The 19,591-nt window shown below is 40.5% G+C and overlaps 1 long non-coding RNA gene across 2 annotated transcripts; it reads left to right on the top strand.

Annotated features, from left to right (window-relative positions):
• Positions 1-1,837: 1,837 nt before the first annotated feature.
• On the top strand, positions 1,838-11,006 carry LOC128784653 (uncharacterized). 2 transcript variants are annotated; one of them, XR_008429568.1, is made up of 6 exons: positions 1,838-2,040; positions 2,185-2,684; positions 2,773-2,847; positions 3,326-3,438; positions 5,805-5,918; positions 10,109-11,006. It is a non-coding gene; the product is annotated as an uncharacterized LOC128784653 (long non-coding RNA). The 2 variants fall into 2 exon arrangements; XR_008429567.1 differs by having other exon boundaries at positions 1,850-2,684.
• Positions 11,007-19,591: the final 8,585 nt, after the last annotated feature.

The raw sequence follows: 19,591 nt of genomic DNA, 5'->3' as shown, positions 1-19,591 counted from the left end.
GTCGAAGTTTCCTTAATTTGCCTTACGACCGTTGCAAGGAACCTGAAGACCCCTGACAGGAGTTCTGGCCTGGCTGAGGTGGACACAGACACTTGCTAAGTCACTGTTAGCAGGTGCACTCGCTGTGCTTCTACAGAATGCTGCATTTGAGCAGGTTGTGACAAGTGGTGGCTTGTACCTGCATGCCTGCACCTGCTTCACAAACTAAGGGGCTCTTCACAATGGACCATCAATCTTGCCCACCTTCTGGCCAGATGCCACTCGCTTTGGCTAAAGACTATATAAACTGTAACTTTTTGGGAAGACTTTGGTTAACCCCCACGGACAAAGGCGAATCTATGTGGCTGGACCATTGAGGATCTCGTCTCGGCGGTGGTAGCTATATTCCCCTTCCCCTCTTTCCTCCCTATTTCCCTTTTCTGTCCCTTCTATCGCATTTTCTGTTGGTACCTAAATAAAGGTACATTTGTTGTGATTAAACTGGTGGTCGCCTGCTGTTTGCCATTTTGCACTTTTGGGATCGGTTAACGAACCATCACGACACCCCGCACGAGCGGATCGTGACATAAAATTGGCGTCGTGGACAGTCAGACTTTGGACTGTCTCTCACAAATGGGAACCGTGGCTTTGTGAAGAAAGAGCTGGGGTGAGACCCAGACGATCAAAGGCCAGGGCTGCACGGCAGGGCCGGGGAGAGACTCAGAGCAGCTCCTGCTGGTCACGGCAGGACACACAGGGCCTGCCTGGCGCTGCGGCCATCCTGAACGCAGGACAGCTGCTCCCAGCGCCGTGCGGGCCACACTTGGGCACGGGGGTAGCAGATGGCTGCTCCAGCCATAAGAAAAGGGTTCAGCTCTGTCTTTATTGCCTTTTCCTCAGCCTTCCTTGCCCAGGTGCTGAGCTGGGATTAAGCAGTGGTATGGGAGGGCTTTGCCACGGCAGCCCCGTCACAGGGCACAGGGGCACGGGTGAACCAGGGCTCTCTTGTGCTCAGGGTGCTGCCACCCCAAACAAGCTGACCAGAGATCGTGTTCATCCTTACAGCCCACAAAGCTGGCTGTAAAACAGCGAGCCTGACCTGACTTATGAAAGCCTTAAATCCGTAGTAGGCAAGTATTTCCTTCGCCTCTGGAACAGGGGGATTGACTTAACGGAATTAACTACAAACATAGCTGCCTCTCAGGCGTCTCAACAATCCCCCGGAAAACACTGCAGTGGGTGAGGCAGGTGTATGCTCCCCGGAAATAACCAAGCACGCGTTCGGCGGAATCAGGAGCGAATCACAAACTGTACAGGCCCGACCACCGCACCCCGCCGCTGCCGCAGCTGTCTCAGAGCTCGCCCAAAACCGGTGTAACGCGGCTGCCCGGGACTGCCCGCGGGTGAGCGCTCCCCAGCGCCGCTCCGTCCCACGGCCGGCGGATGCTGCGCCACAAGGTGGCGGCACGGGCCGGGGCTGTGGGGCCGGGACCGCCCTTCTCCCGCGGGGTTCGTCCTTCTCTGGCCGCCCTTTTCGTGCGGGTACCGCCCGCTTCCGGCCGCCTTTTTCCTGCCGGGAGTGCTTTTTTCTTGGTGGTGGTTGTTCCGTGCCCGCGCTCGCCCTCAGCACGCAGCCGCCCGCGGGAGGGAGAGCCGGGCCCGCCTCGCTGCGAGCCCCGTGCGGAGCTCGGAGCGGGAGCGCTGTGTGGGCTCGGTAGCTGAGAGGGGTGTGCGTTTCGGAAAACAGAATCACAGCGTAGTTCGGGTTGGAAAGGGCCTCTGAGATGACCTGCTCTAAACCCCCTGCCAAGGCAGGGTCACCTGGAGCAGGTGACACAGGAACGTGTCCAGGTGGGTTTGGAATGTCTCCAGAGAGGGAGACTCTGCGCCCTCCCTGGGCAGCTGCTCCAGTGCTCTGTGACGCTTAGTGCAAAGTTCCTCCTGATGCTGAGATGGATCATGTGTTTTAGTTTATAGGCACTGCTCCTTGTCCTGTTGCTGGGCACGACTGAGAGAAGCCTGGCCCCAGCCTCTTGGCACCCACCTTGGATATATTTATATGTATTGATGAGCTCCCCTCTCAGCCTTCTCCAGACTGAACAGGCCCAGCTCCTGCAGTCTCTCCTCATAAGAGAGATGCTCCAGACCCATCATCGGCTTTAGTCAGATGTTACTGACCTATAATTATTTTTTTTTATTCTTTAGAGCATTGAAGATGTCAGATTTGTGAGGCAATAACACTCTTATACTATGGTGTCATTACAATTCTGCCTCGGGGACATGCAAATATAGAGAGCTAGCTTGTGTAAATTCATCATGGTAGTGTATTTAGCTGGATTAGTTCCTTTAAACAAATCTCCTCAGGCTTAAGTTTTGAATTAAGATAATGAGCAGTCCTGCTGAAGTTGGAAAAACAGAGAGTTTGGTATGGAAATTCACTGAATCAGGACTAGCCTACGTATTCAGCCTCTTTAAAACATTTTCCTCTTTGGAATGTGGGTGGAAAACAGGTGGAAAACCTGTTTTACCTCCTTTGGGTTTTCCCAGTGTGCCTGCACCCGTAGCACATCTGGTCAGCCTCCCAAAATGTGTGAGGAAAATAGTAAAGATGCCACAAGATACGGTTCTCTTCAGTGTGACCTTAGATATTTGTTGGCTTTAGCGAAGTTCTGCTCAATACAAATGAAAGTCTGAAAGGGATAAAGGTATTAATAATTTATGGTAAATCTGTTATTGATGGTAAGAAAAGCAAGCTCTCTAAAAATGAACACAAGCCATGGTGTTTGTCTCAAGGATTCTATTACTCAAGCTGAGATACCAACAAAGCACTTTGAAGGTTAATTATGGACCACATGATGGCAGCAACAGGTGAGATGTTGTAATCGTGTCATCACCAGAGATGCTTTAGAGACTTACATCTCCAAAGGTCTATATTTAAAAGATGAAGAGAGATACTGCAAAAGGTAGGAAGTGGTGATAGAGAAAGTATGAAGAAAAACTCACCTAGTGAGCAGTTAGAAGTGACACCTGAGTCAGTAAAATACCATTCTGCTTGTCTAGCATGGGACGTTCCATTTTAGCATATAAAGGAATTCAGGTGTCAGAACAAGTTTACAAAGCAGAGATTAAACAACCAAACTTCATTCACACTTTTGGTTGTTAAGGAGAATATATGCTGATTTACAGTGACTATTAAAAGTTACCATATTATTTTGAAGGCTTACATATGGTTCTAGCCTTTTATTGCTGACCAAAAATCTGAATTCCTAAGATAATTTTTAAGTCAGTTTCCTATGATGATGTCAGATGTTAGATGGACCCTGACTAATTAAGAAACTGCTTTCAGGCTCTGCTAGAAGATCAGAGATTGTTCTTCTTCATCTTAATAAGAAATCATTGATGGCCTAAAGAGTTGCTTTGGTTATTAAAATATGACCTGAATATTGCAACCTGTTACAGGTAAGTGTATGTTGATATGGAAGTGGCACAGAGAGGATAAATTATCACACTTTTCTATTTTTCAGTTGTTTCCAGTTAATACTGTCTGCAAATCAAATTAAGGGACTCTAACATTCTTACTAAATTTACTGCTCAGGAGCTGAGGAACATTATTAAGTGCTTGCATTTGCTGCTTGAAAACGACAAGAAGCAAAGATGTGTAAGACACCAGTAAAGAGCAATTTTATGCCTGGTGCTTTCAAGCTCACCTCTTTAGATACTATTTAATGTCATCACTAGTCCCTCTTCATCTTCCACCTGCAAAAGAGGAGGACATGGCACGGGCAGAGGGAATTAAATAATAAAAGGGACGAAATTCAAATGGAGGAGGAGGCAGAGTAATAATGAGATTTTATATAATGCTCTTTATCTTGAGTACTTCTTAAAGCTGAAGTGAAGGGTAACTGTAAACAAGGTGTTGCTTCCTTCCCTAGCTCAGAAATCCCCAAGCTGTAGCATGATTAGCTGTCAGTCAGACTGTGGCATAAACCCCTAATCTGTCTCTAAGGCTCTGTGCATGTGTTAGGTACTGAGGGTAGTGTTACTAAGAGGTTACTCATACCCTTCTCTCACATGATGTAATTAATACAGAACAAGTGACTCTAAAACCTAAGAGCGGCCAGAGCGGAGTAATTGTGGATTGTCCCAAATCTCAAAGAATGTATGAGTGGATGGTGTTAATTGCCTGATTACGTAGCAGCAAGGGTCTAAACATAGATTATGAGGCATGTAATTTTATTCCTTAAGGGGCAACTAATTTGGCAGGGAGCACCCTTGGTGGGGGAAGATGGCTTTCTAGAGGAGCTGTGGGACTGGCCAGCTTTTATTTCAGGGAGCACGTAAGTCCTGTTGGATGCCGCAAGTGTTCATACCTGATCTGTAGTGCTCTGAGAGCATTTACAGGCACCCTGACTCACCAGGATGTCTCCTGCTTTTACTCTTTTTTAGGGCTTAGTGTTTTACGAAAAATGTTCTACCTTGTTTATACCAGTTCTGCATCTGTAGCAAGATTTGTATCAGATGTCACAGGCTCACTCCTTAGAAATTTTGCATAGCAGACATTTATGTTTCAGAGGAATGGCACTTGGAAAAATCAGCTCCAAAAACTTTGTTGACCTTCTGTGAACTATGTTAAATGATCTCTATTAGAACAGAGAAGCAGTAGTAATTGTGTGCTCAATTTTAGCTGCCCAAGAAAAGGTGCAATCATACAGGTACACAGAAGGAGTCTGAGAAGACTATTCCTGTAAAGTTTTATGTTTCTTAAAATTTTCCTTTCTGGTTATTGATGAGATCTGCTTTAGAAGGTTGTAATTGTTTATAACATAATTTCTGTTCTGTAACACTGCCTCAATTCTCTCACTGTCAGAGATTCCTAAAACACAGTTGTGCCTAATCCTATAGAAATTTAACTATGTGATAATTTCAGAGGAAGTTCAGCTTTATTTGGGCTGAACAGCTGGAAAAATTTTAGATACTTCATGATTTGCAAAAATGTTTCTGAGTTCTCCTAGAGGTTTTTTTTAAAAAAAATCATGTGATAGCTGCACAATAAACTAAATTATTGTAACACCAGGCATCAATCAGAAATAATTTCAAGATACAAGGAGACTGTATATATGCAAATATCATACAAGATATTTTGTAACAAACCCTTCAAAATTGTAATTTGCAACTTGAAAGGCTAAATAATCTGATTTTCTTAGAAGTGTATTTCAAATGCCTCTTGATTTGGAGCAACTGATACCTCCTAATTTGAGGGACCTTTTCAAGTCTGGACTAATCCTTATTTCCTTTTTAAAACCAGAGAGAATGTGTAGGAGTTGCCGCTGTGAAGATGCATTACCATCTCAAAAGCGGCCGCTAAGAAATTATTTTGAAATAATAAACTGGAGTTCTATCAATACTTGAACTAGCTTTAATTTAGCCATTGAAGTAATGGAAGTGGCAATGCAAGAGTTTGATAGGAATAATTGGCTCTCAGCAGGTAAGCTGGGTAAAACTCTGCTCCTTCCTGCTGTGGATGGCCTTTAATATAAACTTCTCACACTTGACCAGCCAGTTCCAGGTTAACTTGGCTATCTCTACAGTGCTGCTTGCTCTAGCTAAGTTCTCTTTGTGTGAAAACTGCTCTAAGTTGCTGGCCTTAAATGGTTTCTGAATCCTCTTTTTTTCTTTCTTCTTCATTCCAAAATAATAGCAATACATGCTCATTCATAAAGCAAGACATATTTTTCTTTTAGGAGCATGGCATTTATTTCTTTAGTCCAAGCCTATCTTCTATAAAAGTTCAATTCCCATAGATTAAAACCCTGTCTTTTTTTCAGCTGAAAGAAGAGATTCAAATGTTTCATCCTTGAGATCACCACCTCAAGCCTCAACATTGAAGATATTGAAAAACAGCAGATGAATTTCTTATTGTACCAGCTGAAGCAGAATGAGTTAAGTATGGTGCCAAGGTCAATAACCTATTTTAAGACGTGTATTTTATGTCAAATGATCCCAAACATTGTACTCAAGTAATAGTCAATTACTGCTATTGAGAGTGTTTACCATACTGCAGTGTGTAGTGGTTTCTTTTTCATATGCTTAGAAAATAGGTCCAAAGATAGACATTCACATGAAAAATGTCCAGATTTTTATTGCTGTGCCATCTGTGCTGAATAATTCTCTAGTTTCTGGTTTATGTTAATGGCATCATGACAACTTATGACAAAGAGGAGGGAAATAATCATAGGTGATTCAAAATTATTCCTGTAATACCTGAAATCTCTAAATTTGTTGGATGATATGTATTTAAACATTTGTCTCAAGGAAAAATAAAATTGTTGAGCAGTGGTTTGAATGGAAGGGCAGGCCACAAATGTGGCTGAGAAGTGAATGGACCAGTCTGAGCTGTACTGTTCAGGTAATATGGTACCTATCATATTCCCTCAGAGCCTGCTGATTTTAAATTCTTTAAATGTCATCTTCCTTTTCTTCTTTCCTTTCTTCTTTCCTTTTCTTCAACTGTATGTATATGTATTGTATGCGTGTCTAGAACAGCTTAGTGGAAACCTTAGTTCAAGAAATGAGATTTTAGTGAGAAATGTTGTTGGTATGGAATGAGATTTAGTCATCCAATTTTGCAGAAAAGGCTTCCAAAGTACGAATCCAGTTCTTGGAAGAGTTCTTTTCCTTGCCATAACCATTTCTGTAAGAAGGATGCCATGATATATTTGTAGCTTTCTTTGAATTCAGAAAAAAAAAAAATTGCACATACAGAATTGCAGTTATTTATAAAGATCCAAAATATTGTTGCATGGGTTTGGGATGGCTAGATCTCAGAGTTTTGATGGCATCATCATTACTTTTAGTTTTAGCAAAGTGGCAAGAAGGGGTTGTGGTTTTTTTAATTATATCTATTAATTTCATTTCTCCTTCTGTTTCATTTCTACTTAAATAAGTAGAAATACTTATAAATACTTAAATAAATATAAAACTTATATAAATAATTATATAAAAACTTATAAATACTTAAATAAGTAACAAAAGTTAAGTACATTTTTTTTAGAAATTCTTGTGGAAGTTTAAAATGTTTGCCATAGTCTCTGCAATGTTTTTTCTGTAGGTGGAGAAATTACTTTTTAAAAAAGAATGCTTAAAAAGATCAATGCTTTGTAACTGAGGGTGGGACAGACCCCAGCACAGGGAGAGAAGATTCTTTCACAGGAACTACCTGATGTTGTTTAACAACATGGAAAAGAATCTTGCTTCTTTGTGGGTCTTTTGCAGTCAGAGTTTGGAATTTGGATTTCTAGGTTGTTAATGATAATGCTAATTACACAAAGAGGATACGTAACAGGTAGAATCATAGGTTTCAAGGGGTTTTGATATTGTTTTTCCCATAAATTCTTAATGACTATGGTGTTATGTTGCTGAAAAAGCTCAGAGTATTTGGGTTATAAATTACTGTCTGTACGCTGCCTTGAAGAGTGTACAGTGAACTATGGGCTGGGGGCAGAATGGCTGGAAAGCTGCCTGGCAGAAAAGGATCTGGGGGTACTGGTCAGTAGTGGCTGAACATGAGCCACCTCTGCCCAGGTGGCCAAGAGAGCCAATGGCACCTGGCCTGGATCAGCAATAGTGTGGCAGCAAGACCAGGGCAGTGATTGTGCCCCTCTACTGGCACTGCTGAAGCCACACCTCAGATCCTGTGTTCATTCAGTTTTGGGCTCCTCACGACAGGAAGGACATTGAAGTGTTGTATATAGGTACTTCTTGTAGGGAAGGTTTAGATCAGGTGTGAGGAAACATTTCTTCACAGAAGGGGTTGTTAAGCATTGGAATAGGCTGCCCAGGGAAGTGTTGGAATCACCATCCCTGGAGGTATTTAAAGGATGTGTAGATATGGCACTGAGGGACATGGCTTAATGGCGGCCTTGGCAATGCTGGGTTAATTGTTGGGCTTCAAAATATTAAAAGTCTTTCCCAACCTTAACAATACCATGATTCTATCTAGGCAAGAATTGACCAGATGGAAGTCAAGCTAGAACCTGTAATATTAATTTTTAGCCTGAAGTCAGGTACTTACTCCAGACAGTTCTAGACACCTGGTTTCAGTGCTGAAAACTACACTGCTAATCTCTCACATTTGCTAATAAAGAGCTCAGTGTTCTGAACTAAAAAAATTGGAGCTCCTGCAGGAGGCTCTCTCTTGTAACTCTGTAGCAGGATATAGCTGACTAGATACCATTTCTTGATCACAAGCAAGGTACAACTATCCTAAAAACCTTGAAATAACTCCACAATCAAAAAAAAAAAAACCCAAGGAGAATGCATTTATAAAAAACCATCAAAATTACTTCATTTGACATATTTTATTCTACACTAAGCTGTATCTTTAAACAAAAAGGTTACAAAGGTAAACACTGTCTCAATTTTAACATCATAGTTACACAGAAACCTATCTACTGATTTTTCTCTGCCCTCCCCCTTTCTAATTTTACAGATGCCTTCATTTTGGAAGGGGGAGGGGACAGAAGCAATAATGAGAAAAGAGAGACGTATCTGCAGTGTCTGACTGCTGGGAAATAAATATATCCCATTGATTTCTCCATATGCCATATTTCAGCAAAGTGACTGTCTATTTCCCTGTGTGTTGGCTAAAAAGTTGTTGTAGAGGCAGTGAAGGCCCAGCCTTGCCGTCGCCCTTGTCTCACAGGGTTTTTGCAGAGGGCAGGATTAGACGTGGCTGATCTCCCATCTTGTCCTGCTCTGAGTTGTAACATCATCACAACTTCAGAGCTCGCAATGTGTGGGACCAGTGAGTGTTGTTGCCTGCCTCAGCCTGTGAGGAACCTGGAAATATCAGTGTGTCCACTTCCATTCTTCCTTGATTGGGCTTTCTCTGCAGTTGTCTGCCCCGACCTTGAATGTTGCCGTAGTGTTTCAGAAAGCTGCTTCGTGTGAAAATGGCCTGGCCTCTCCTAATTACAATAGCTCCTTGTTCTGCTGCCAGGAAAATAGCATCATCAGCTTCTTGGATTATACAGAATATTACAGAATAAAGACAACAACAAAAATGCACTGTTATTTTTCCTTCCTTATATCCTGCCTTGTGACGGGAATCCCTCCCCCTGCTAAGTTCATTGGTTAATAATAAACAAAGATGCTTTTAACAGCTGTCTCACTATAGCCTCTGTCCTCTGTGGAGAGTAATACACTACAGCCATGATAATATTTAATACTGGCTTACCATCATAGTTTTGATTTTTTTTGTAAACTTCATTTGACTTATAACCTCTCCTAAACAGAGATGATACCCTTTTCTTGCATCTACATACAATGGAGCATCTGCAACCCAAATATTAAAGAATAGCTTAAATAATTTTTTTAAACTGTTTTATTAACATCAGCAGAGGTAATTGTTCACTGAAGAGATACCGTGTCACCACAAAAATCCAGAAGTGACCAGAAGTTGTAGTTTAACTTGGGGATTTGGGCTTGCTTCTGCTTTTCATTCCTATTAATAGAAGGTATTGTTTCTCAATGTTTTTGGAAATTATGTAAATGTATTTGGCTGAATATCAAATACTGATTTATTAGAAACATTTTTTTAAAAACCTTAGAAAATTGTCTATTTTGCCCATGGGAAATGCTTTGAGGAAAGGATAAGGACTTCACTTTCCCTAGCTGTAGGTCACTAATTTTGGTCAACAAAATTAAGATTTTAATTTCCAAGGACCCCTCTGTAGTCCACAGAGAGGAAGTGGATCTCACAGGGAATTCCTATTAGAAGTCTATTTCAGATATTCTGTGCCACCCTTCAGGGGAGGCTTGTGGAGGAGAGGAGATAGAAAATGGTCTCAGACATGGTCTGCAGTATGTGAGGATGGTGAGTTCAAACATCTTGCAAGCCCAATACCTGAATTGTGGGCCACCAGTTCACAGCCACCTTTTCTTTGGTGTATCAGTCCATCCTTTCTCTTCTCTTACAGTTTCTCTGTTAACACCTGTCTTTTGTTTTTCAAAAATATTGTACATGAGGTATCTGCCATTTTGGGGCACGATCTTCTTGCTCATGCTTACAGCAAGCAAATTACATGACATTAAGTTCTGACTAATGCTTTGTTCCAATTGTGGTTGTCAGGTGTGGGTGATAACGTTTGCATTCAGAAAGCACTGACTCTGCCTTTGCACATGAAGAGTGGTCTCAGGAACGTGCTCCAGCCCCTCTGCCCTGCCATATGCTGTCCCCACAGCTGTCTCAGGCTGCCCATGAGGAGTCTGGCCACTTGGATCTATGAGACTGGAGCTGCTCAGCTTTTTGAAGTTGTGGGTGCATATTCACCCATGTCCAGGATTCTGATATTCAAAACATCACAGTTTTGGATCTGCCCATAACTGGACTTCAGGGGAATCACCAAGAGACTTCAAGATGCACTGACTGATTTAGACAATTCTCAAGGTGGGCACTAACCTCCTGCATCTTTGTGATGAAAGTCCTGCAATTTGATGTTCTTTTGCACTGCACTGCTCCATCTTCTTAGTTTTTATTAAACTTTTATTCAATCAGGATGCTTTAAGTATCTGGATCTTGAAATTCATTGCTAGATTCTTTAGTATTCATAATTCTCATCCAATGAAATTGCTCAGCTCTTCTACAGCAATTGAGAGAAATAAAACTTCCTTGATTCTGAAATTTTGTTGGTTTAGAAGTCAGAAGGATACTGTCTCTTCTGACTGTAATGGCTGTGCTGTTGCTTTTGCTGTCAGCAGTGTTTTTTTTTATTAATAGATACTACTTTGTTTTGTTCTCATTTAGCCTGGTAGCCTAATATTTAAAGTAGCCAAGAATCAGATTTTACCTAAAGAACATCTCATTTATTGAAGGCTCTTTGAAATTACTGGTTTAATGTATGTATTGCAACTTGGCCAATAACCAATAACCTCATCTTCTTTCTGTGCAATTCCAGTTCTGCATAACAAAGAGAGGGCCATATGTATCCAGGGGAAACTGAATCACTTAAGCAGAAAATAAAGTCTGTCAAAACACTACATAAATGCTGTGCATGCACCTTTTTTAATTGAGTTGGGTAAGTTGGGAGATTTCCAGTGTATTCTGAATGTCTAATCCCTGGACCAAGTCAAAAAATCATCTGCCACTCCTCAAGCTAAAATACAAATCACAAGTGAAACAATTAGTCCTTTGAAAGAAGAGTGAATATTTGTAAATTGCTGATGGTTTTAGAGCTCCTTGATTCAAGTCATCTCATGAATTTAGTTTATTGATAAATAAATGCTGTGTTCACTGCCACCCTCCCCACAGAGACGGAACCTAATGTGCTGAAGTACAGGCAGACATGAAAAGGGTTTGAAGTCTACAGAGCTAAGCAGAGATGTGCCTGTATCCAAGAGTAGCTCTTGTGGTACATTTGGCTTAGCAAATGCAAAAGACCTCCAATATTTCTATCTTGTAATTAGGGCTTCAGAAACCTCCTCTCATAAAGAAAATACTTGAAGGGAGGTGAAGAAGCTTCTTAGTGATTCATTTCAGTGGGTCACTGCTCTACAGTGGCTCTCTAAGCTGCTATGGATTTTAACATTTTCTTAAGCACAGCTGGGCTTTCTTTTTTCTCTGGAATTTTTCATTCATATATAAATAGTTACTAGAGCAATATTACCAAGAATATCTTTAAAGAAATAACTGATGAAGCCATTAAAAAAATCCTGAACTAAAGCTTTCCAGAATGACTGCTATCATTTTCATGCCTCTGTTCAGAGTGCTCATGAGTCTATCTAGGAACTGTAAATTTAGGGAAAGAAATAGAAAGGTGTATGATAAGTGCAGCAGATGGGATTAGTGTATCTTTTTAGAGATTCTTTTTCTTAATGCAGCATTATTTCTGTCAAAATGCTTGGAAAAATATGCTTAGTTGATGTAAGTCTGTTCAAAGGAGAACTGATAAAGCATTAAAAAGTTCAGCAAAGAATATTTTGACCATTTTTACAAATTTTTTAAATGTGGAATGTGTTATTTAAAAAAATCTAAATTCTAAGAAATGTTTTGCAGCAACAGAACAACAAAATATATTGGGTTTAAATGGGAAAAAATTAAAATTGGGAAAAGAAATTCTCTGAAATCCAGTTCCTGGCCAGGTCGGTTTAGTGACAGTTTCCTAAATCTGCAAATACTTTTGATTCATAGAATCATGAGTCATGGTTCTGTAAATACATTTGATTGATGGTTTTAAAGGGAGAGAAGATTCTTAAATGTCAACTCACAAATGCAAGTGGATTAAGATCTCCTGAGCAACCTGCTTGTTTTAGTGGGGATGGCTTGGTCATTGTGTGGAAGCCCTGTTCCACATGTTTCTCAGAATGGTACCTCAGCACTGAGGCTTAGTTGTACTCTTCTCTGAAAACCGGGTGAAGAGATTTTCCCAAGCTGTAAATATCAGTAGTTTCAGACTAATTGTGCTTTTGCAAAGCATAAGGCTCTCAATTACCTGAAGCGTAGGCTGCTGTTGTGCAGGGAGAACGGGGAATGTTCGGACTGGACTGATGGGCTTTGTCTTCCCAAGTTACGTGTGATGGAGCCCAGCATTCCTGGGGATGGCTGGACACCTGCCCATGGGTAGTGGGGAATTAATTCCTTGTTTTGCTCTGCTTGTGCATATGGCTTTTGCTTTCCCCATTAAACTTTTATCTCAACCCACAAGTGTTCTCACTTTTACCCTTCTGATTCTCTCCCCCATCCCACTGAGGGGGAGTGAGCATGTGGCTGTGCAGTGCTTAGGTGCTGGCTGGGGTTAATTTTCTGTATAATTTAAATTGGATATTACCTTTGAAGCCTAAAGAACATGTCAGATAAGCTGTTACCACATCTCAAATGTCACCATGGAGTGCTGCAAGACAGGTCTCACTGGGAGCTGGCCAGCGCTGGCAGCGGAAAGCTGGGAAACTGTTATTATAAAGACCACCTTCATAACTGGAAGAAGTGTTGGTGGAGGCAGAAGCTTTTAGTGTGAAGGAAGCAGAGCCCATTCATTAGCTCTTCTTGCTATGTAGAAATTCAAACATGAAATAAAAAGGACTAGTTGTACTGTGCAACTTATCGCTGTGCAATGAGCACTGCACTATGCTTTGACTATAACACCCACCAAATGTAATAATCTTCTATTGGCCAGATTATCTTTTTCCTCTGGGGATTTTGACCTATTTCCTGTTGAAACAGATTTTTCTTGTGTCACATCCATGCATTTCCCATCACTCTGTAAGCTGAAGAAGAAATATAGTCTGACAAATTAATTGGCTAGAGTTCTCCTATGTAGGAGACCATGTAGGAGTGTGTAGACCTTAGGAGGAGTATTTGTCACCAAATGAACATGTCTGTGCTAGTTCAAAATGCCCTTCAAGCAATGTTTGAATTATTTGTCTGTTCAAATGAGTTACTCCTTCTTGTGGGTGGACTCAAGAATCTTGTCCTTCATCTTAATTTGTATACAGCAGATTCATGGCAGAGTAACTTAGTCATATGAAGAAATGCAGATAACACTCCCTTGTACACAAGGGAGCAGAGCTGTTGTAAGCCAAGGAGTTGTACAGGTAACACACTAGTAAAACCAGGCCTGGGATGTCTACCAAAACAATCGGGTTGCAAACTCTACATAGTCAAGTTAAAAATTTAATTTAGCTATTTGTATGGGTTCTTAATCATACATTCAATGTGTACAAGTTCACATTAAAACTGGAATTAATTACATCTCTCAACTCATGCATCTAAATGAACAATGCTTTGCTTAATGCAGGTTTGTTTTTATAAATATCCTCCCATTATGCAGCAACTGAATATTCCTGTTTTACCTTGGCTTTTGTGTGTGGGAGAGGCCCTCTGGAAACTAAATATATCCAGTATTAATTAAACTATGCATCTCGGAAGGACAGCAGGATAATTATTCTTTATAGTTTTATAATGAAATTTGTCTGAACATGAAAAAAGCTCAGCCAATTCAACATTTTTAGTTCAATTTTAGATCTATCTTTACATCAGTGAGAGTGAGCAACAATTGACTCCTGTATTTTACAAGCTGGTACTTAGGAAAAAAGACCATTTTTGAAACTGAGTTTTGCAAATACACAGAAAACAGGAAGAAACAATGCACAGGGAAAGAGGAAATGGAGAACAAAACATGGAGGAAATAGTAGACATTTTTGGCACTTCAAGAAATGGGGGGAAGAGAAATGCAACTGAAATACAAATCTGAACATAAAAGTTGCTGAATCCTAAGAATGACTTGCAGTATGTTAGATCATAATTTTCTTTCTCTGTTATGTTTCTTGCCCTGCTAATGCCTCACATATCCCACATTTTATGGCCTTTGTGCTTACCTCCCATCCTCATGCCCCATATGAGCCAGCAAACTTACCCTGGCTCCCCTTGAAGCCCACAAAGCTGGCATATCCCATGTTTTGTGCCACGAGCTCTTTGCAGAGGGTTTCCATTATCCATTTTCTGACTCAGAAATGCTGAACACAAGGGCCGGATTTTGCTCTCAGCTGTCCGCAGTAACCATGGAAAGGTTTCACTTCTACCTTGGATTCAACAGAATCCAAACCTGGAGGTATTGTGAACTGGATGATGTGAACTCAATGAACTAGAATTTTCCTACTGAATTACTCTACTTACAAATGGGAGAAGTCCTCAATTTACTTCACCTGTCACACAGGTACCGTGTTATTCATAACTTGTGTGTATTCCTTGAACAAAGCAGTTTAGCCACTCTTGCAGCCCAGGGATAGGGAGAGGGACAACCTTGCAAATTGTGCTGAGGTTGTTAAGAGGCAGAATCTCTCCAGCTGTTTTGTCTGTCCCTGCCACAGCTGGCTTGCAGGGTGGAGCACCTGCACGTGCCTCAGCACAGTGTCTTCTTTCTTGGCTCAAACCAGCTTTTGTCAGCACTTTAAAGAAAAATTGCTGGACTTTGCATCTGAGTCATGTACACACAGCCCCAGCAGCTGCTTTTCTATGGGGATGGTTTTCCCTGGTAAACATGTGACAGCAAATTGTGAAGGGCTTAGAAACAGAAGAAGGAAATAAAATAATGAATTTTCAAAGACCTCCAGACTTTTTTCCACATTTCAGAAGCCAATACTTAGCCCCATATAATAGACAACAGAAATCTATTACAAACATTCTCAACCAAATGAAAAAAATATGTGGCAAGCAAGTACCAAAGATTACAAATATATATTTTGCAAAACTGCTTGTAATTATGCAAAGTAAATTTTATGCAAAAAGTGGCGCCACCTAAATGGCAATATAACATATGCACGCATTCAAAAAAGACAGTCTTTTCAAACAAGCTATTGCTACAGTCGTGCAATAGCTTGAGTCTTTAATTACAAATTAATCTATCCTAGTAAAATGAATTCTTTAATGTGGGGATTGGGGTTTTTACGATTTTCACTGCTAAGACTTTCTACTCTTCCAAGTTGAAACAGTAAAGAGACATTATAGGAGAAGGCAGAGGTACCTCCACGTGTGACAACATGACAGTAGTTTTGCTGCAGCTTTCCACCTGGCAAGGTAAGAAATCCAGTTTTAGATGGCTCAGATGTTACCAAAGCAGGCCTATAGCTAAAGTCTGTTAATTTCTCACCTTAAACTCAAACACAAGCAGTAACTTTGTGCTAGCAACAACCCTGAAAGATATGGTATGCTCCAAATTACACCCTTTTCTGTGTTTCCTGGCAAGTAGAACTGGTCTCATGGCATTGGGCTGCAGTGCTTTGCTGCATACCCAGAGAAAGTAGGACTGTTCCAGACGTGGCAGTTTATACGTGCTGCCTACTCTTGTACCACAATGCATTTTCTTCTTGCAGCCTCCCCAGAGAGCTGGGCTGAGGTTACAGCACTGTGGTTCAGCGTGAAACTGCCTTAAAGAAGAGGAGGATACAAGTTTACAAGTTGCAAACCCAGATGTCCATTATTTAGTTGGTACAATGAGCTGGCTTTGTACTGCTTGTGTTTTGAAAGGTTCCAAAAAAGTGCATGGAAGGGCTTTTAGATGTGCTTTTAGTTGGTGCAGGTGCAATGATAGCTGCGTCAGAACCAGAAGGTGTTGCAACTTCCTAAGTAGTAATAATAGATGGGTTGATGCCATCCACTTCCCCAGTTTGTCTTTTCCTGCTTTGTCATGAGGATGTCTGTCTGAAAGGGCTAGAAAGCGGAAGGCTCTTCAGTTTTGAAATATTTTCAGTTGTAAGCAGCCAAGAAGAAGAAGGATGAGTGTTGACAGAGGCAGAGTGCTTCCCTGCAGTCTGAGTGACAAGCTGGGGTCCAAGCTCCACTACACAGAAAGGGAGTAGTGGTTTTGAAAGTTAAGGGTCTCAGTTGGCCTTTATAAATTCTCCTGGTCATCTGTGGCAGACTTAGGGATGTGACTGTCAGTAAAGACACAGCATTAATGAATCTGAGTTTAGATCACTTTAAAAAATATAGTGGGTGTGAAGAACAGATCAAAATTGAATGTATCAGAAGAAGCTACATTGATTCTGAGAAAATAGATTCCTTCATGCAGGGCCTTTCAATACTGATTCTGAGGAAATAGATGCCTTCATCTAGGGTCTTTCTAGATGAGTTCTCAAATCCATGACCATTTGAGTCAAACTGACTCTACAATCCATAAAACTTGGTCTTAAAGTAAAGATCCCAGAGCCAAAGTTTTCCTTCCACTGAATTCACCTAGTGAAAATCCAAACTCATGTCATTGTGTGAATTAGCAAATACACCTTTTGAATCACAGAACCTTACACAAAGATGTTGAATTTGTCTATTACATTGATCCACATGTCTCCTCTGTGGTGACTAGAGATCACTAAAGAACAATTTGAATTCTTTTTTATCATATAGCCGAAAGAAAACAAACAAAACAACAAAACTCCCATATCATACAGATGTGTTTACCTGAACTTTTCGCATTACTATAGATACACAGGTGGTGGGATGGGTAGTCTCGAGTCTCTTGTTCTGTTTCTCTTGCTCTGTCACCATGTGTGTGGAACTCGTATTTCCACTGCAACATTATGACTTTTTGACAGGCCATGAAGGTGTGTTTACAAAGGCTCCCAGCATGCTGGAACACTGTATCCTGGCCACTTCCCAGGCTGCATTCTGCACAGCTTCCACACCAGTCACCTGCCTAACCTGGTGCAGAGAGCTGCTTGCCCTCATAGTGTGGGGTTTTCCCACAGTCCCTCCTTGCAATTGTGTTGTCCATCTACAGTTAATGCTTTGCCATCCCTGAGCTCTGTTTAGCCATTCCATCTCCCAGCCTTGGTTAAGAAAAGTAGAGTGAGCTCTCTGAATGAACAGCTTTGCCCACATTTCTACATGGACAGCTAAACTAAGTGTATGAGATGTCACCTCCCTGTAATGCTGACCAGCTACTGATGATAAACCTCTGTCTCTGCCTTCACACTTAGCTAATCAGTCTCCATCTTTTTCATGTGATGAACTATTTTATTGTCTCAATTTTGTCCATTTTTGAAACAAACATTTCCATTTGGTTTTTGCCTTTGGGGTGTATTTCTTGTTTCATTGACTCTCTGGAATACTATATTGAGCTTGTTTTAAATTGCAAAGTGTGCCCATGTGTAGTGTGCCTCAATGAAACATGCATGAACTGCTGTTCTGAGCATCTCCTGCTGTCAGTCTGTACGCAGTGTTTCTGAGGAGGCCGCTGCTCCCAAGTTCCCCAAAAGCACTGCCTAATGTCATCGCTTCAGTTCCTGTCTCCATTTTAAGCCATGGATTCTGCCTCTCCAAAGTTTACCCTTGTTGGAGCTGTTCAGCACGGAGTCCTAGCTAGTGTAGCACTCCCCTCTTCTGCATGTTCAGTTCCATGGCAGCAAGGCTGACCCTGAGGATGATTTTCTTTGGAAGAGTTTACCAAATGTGCAATAGTGTAAGAAGCTGAATAGATTTTTACCAGTGAATACTAAAGATCATCAATGAAAGTCCCCAATGAGAAGCAAATGCCACTGGAGATCATTTCTCAAACAGTCTGACTAATGCAATTTATGACCCTGTGTCATCTCCTCAGGTTCCTGTTTAGCTAATGTGTCATCCTTTCAATCTTATGTTTCACCCCAGCTGTCTGTTTTTACATTTAAAGGCTTTGCATGAGCTGTGCCTGATAGTGTAGTAGTAAAGGTCACTAAGCTGACTTTACTATTAGGTGGGTTTCATTTTTATATACCAAACGTGATGAGGAAGAGTCACAGTGAAATATGTTGACAAGATCAGCTTTAAATGTTGAACATATTAAATGACTTTGCTTTCAGTTGGTCTTCTCAGAGCAAGGGGGACTGGAAATCTCATTAGAATATATAAAGTGACAGATTTTGTGGTGCCAAGTGTACTCTTGGAGCCCAATATTGTCCCTCATGTGAATACACAAAGAGTAAAGTTGCATATTTATTTGGAGGTTGGTCTACAGCTGTTTCTAGAGCAGCCACTGACAACAGCCACAACCACCCTCAATGCATCTTTAAGAAGGTTAATAGCAATAAAGGGGTCTTAAAGAGCTATTTGATATATGTGTATATATATATATATATATATATAAAATATACGTTGATTGAATATATATACTTAATCAATGTATTATATATATTGATTTAAGACTTCCTTTTTCTTTCTTTCTGGTATGTAACCTCCCCAGAATTAATTATTAAAATGAAAACCTTTTAATCACCCAAATGAACACTATCCTCAGATAAAACAAGTCAGATATGTAAGGTGAAATGGTCTGCAACTGTCAGCATTCTTCTGTACCATTTAGGTAAAGTAGGCTTGCTGGTTAAAACCATGACAAGAAAACAAAACACTTTTTTGTTTTCTCTTATGCCTTCTGACTTACAAAATTGCTATTGTTACAGTCAGTAAAAGTGGTCAGACACCATGGATCATTGAAGTAACATGGAGAATACATTCTTTTCTGCCAAAAAATATATTTTAGAAAGCATTTAGTTTCTATATGCAGGTAAAAAATACAAGATGGTGTGAGCCTGACCATGTATATGTCAGTAATATTTTGTATCTACTCGATTTTTTTTTGCATATATCTTACAGTCAGTAGTAAGATACAAACCAAACTGACAATTATTTAAGAAAATTAAGGACATATTGTTCCATACCTGGATATAAAAGAGAGGAAACCACTTAGGGAATGTAAAAATGTAAACATGCAGTTCCTTTTGAGGAAATTTCTACACTTTTTACTCAGTAGTTTCATCTGATCCAGACTGAGAGTTATTAAGTTAAAAAAATTCTTTAAATAGGCTGAGGGCATGAAAATTTTAGGTTATAAAAGTCCTACAAGATCCTATTAAAATCCTTTCTTGGGGAAATAAAAAACAGAAGCTGGAATTAAATCCTACTATGGAAGAAGTCATAGTAATTTGTGAGGGTCTTTCCTGATCTTTCCTTTACTTTTTTACAGGATGAATACAATGAAATGTGCTAATGCCCACCATGATCTATAGAAAACTGCCTGTCTACAGCTGAGTAGACTGAAAATTAAGATTTATAAAGGAAAAAAAAACAAAAAAAAAACAAAACAAAAAA

This window comes from Vidua chalybeata, chromosome 2 (assembly GCF_026979565.1).
Source record: "Vidua chalybeata isolate OUT-0048 chromosome 2, bVidCha1 merged haplotype, whole genome shotgun sequence".
NCBI classification, from domain to species: domain Eukaryota; kingdom Metazoa; phylum Chordata; class Aves; order Passeriformes; family Viduidae; genus Vidua; species Vidua chalybeata.
The sequence above is the reverse complement of the archived record's forward strand: the minus strand, read 5'-3'. Positions and strand labels throughout refer to the sequence as shown.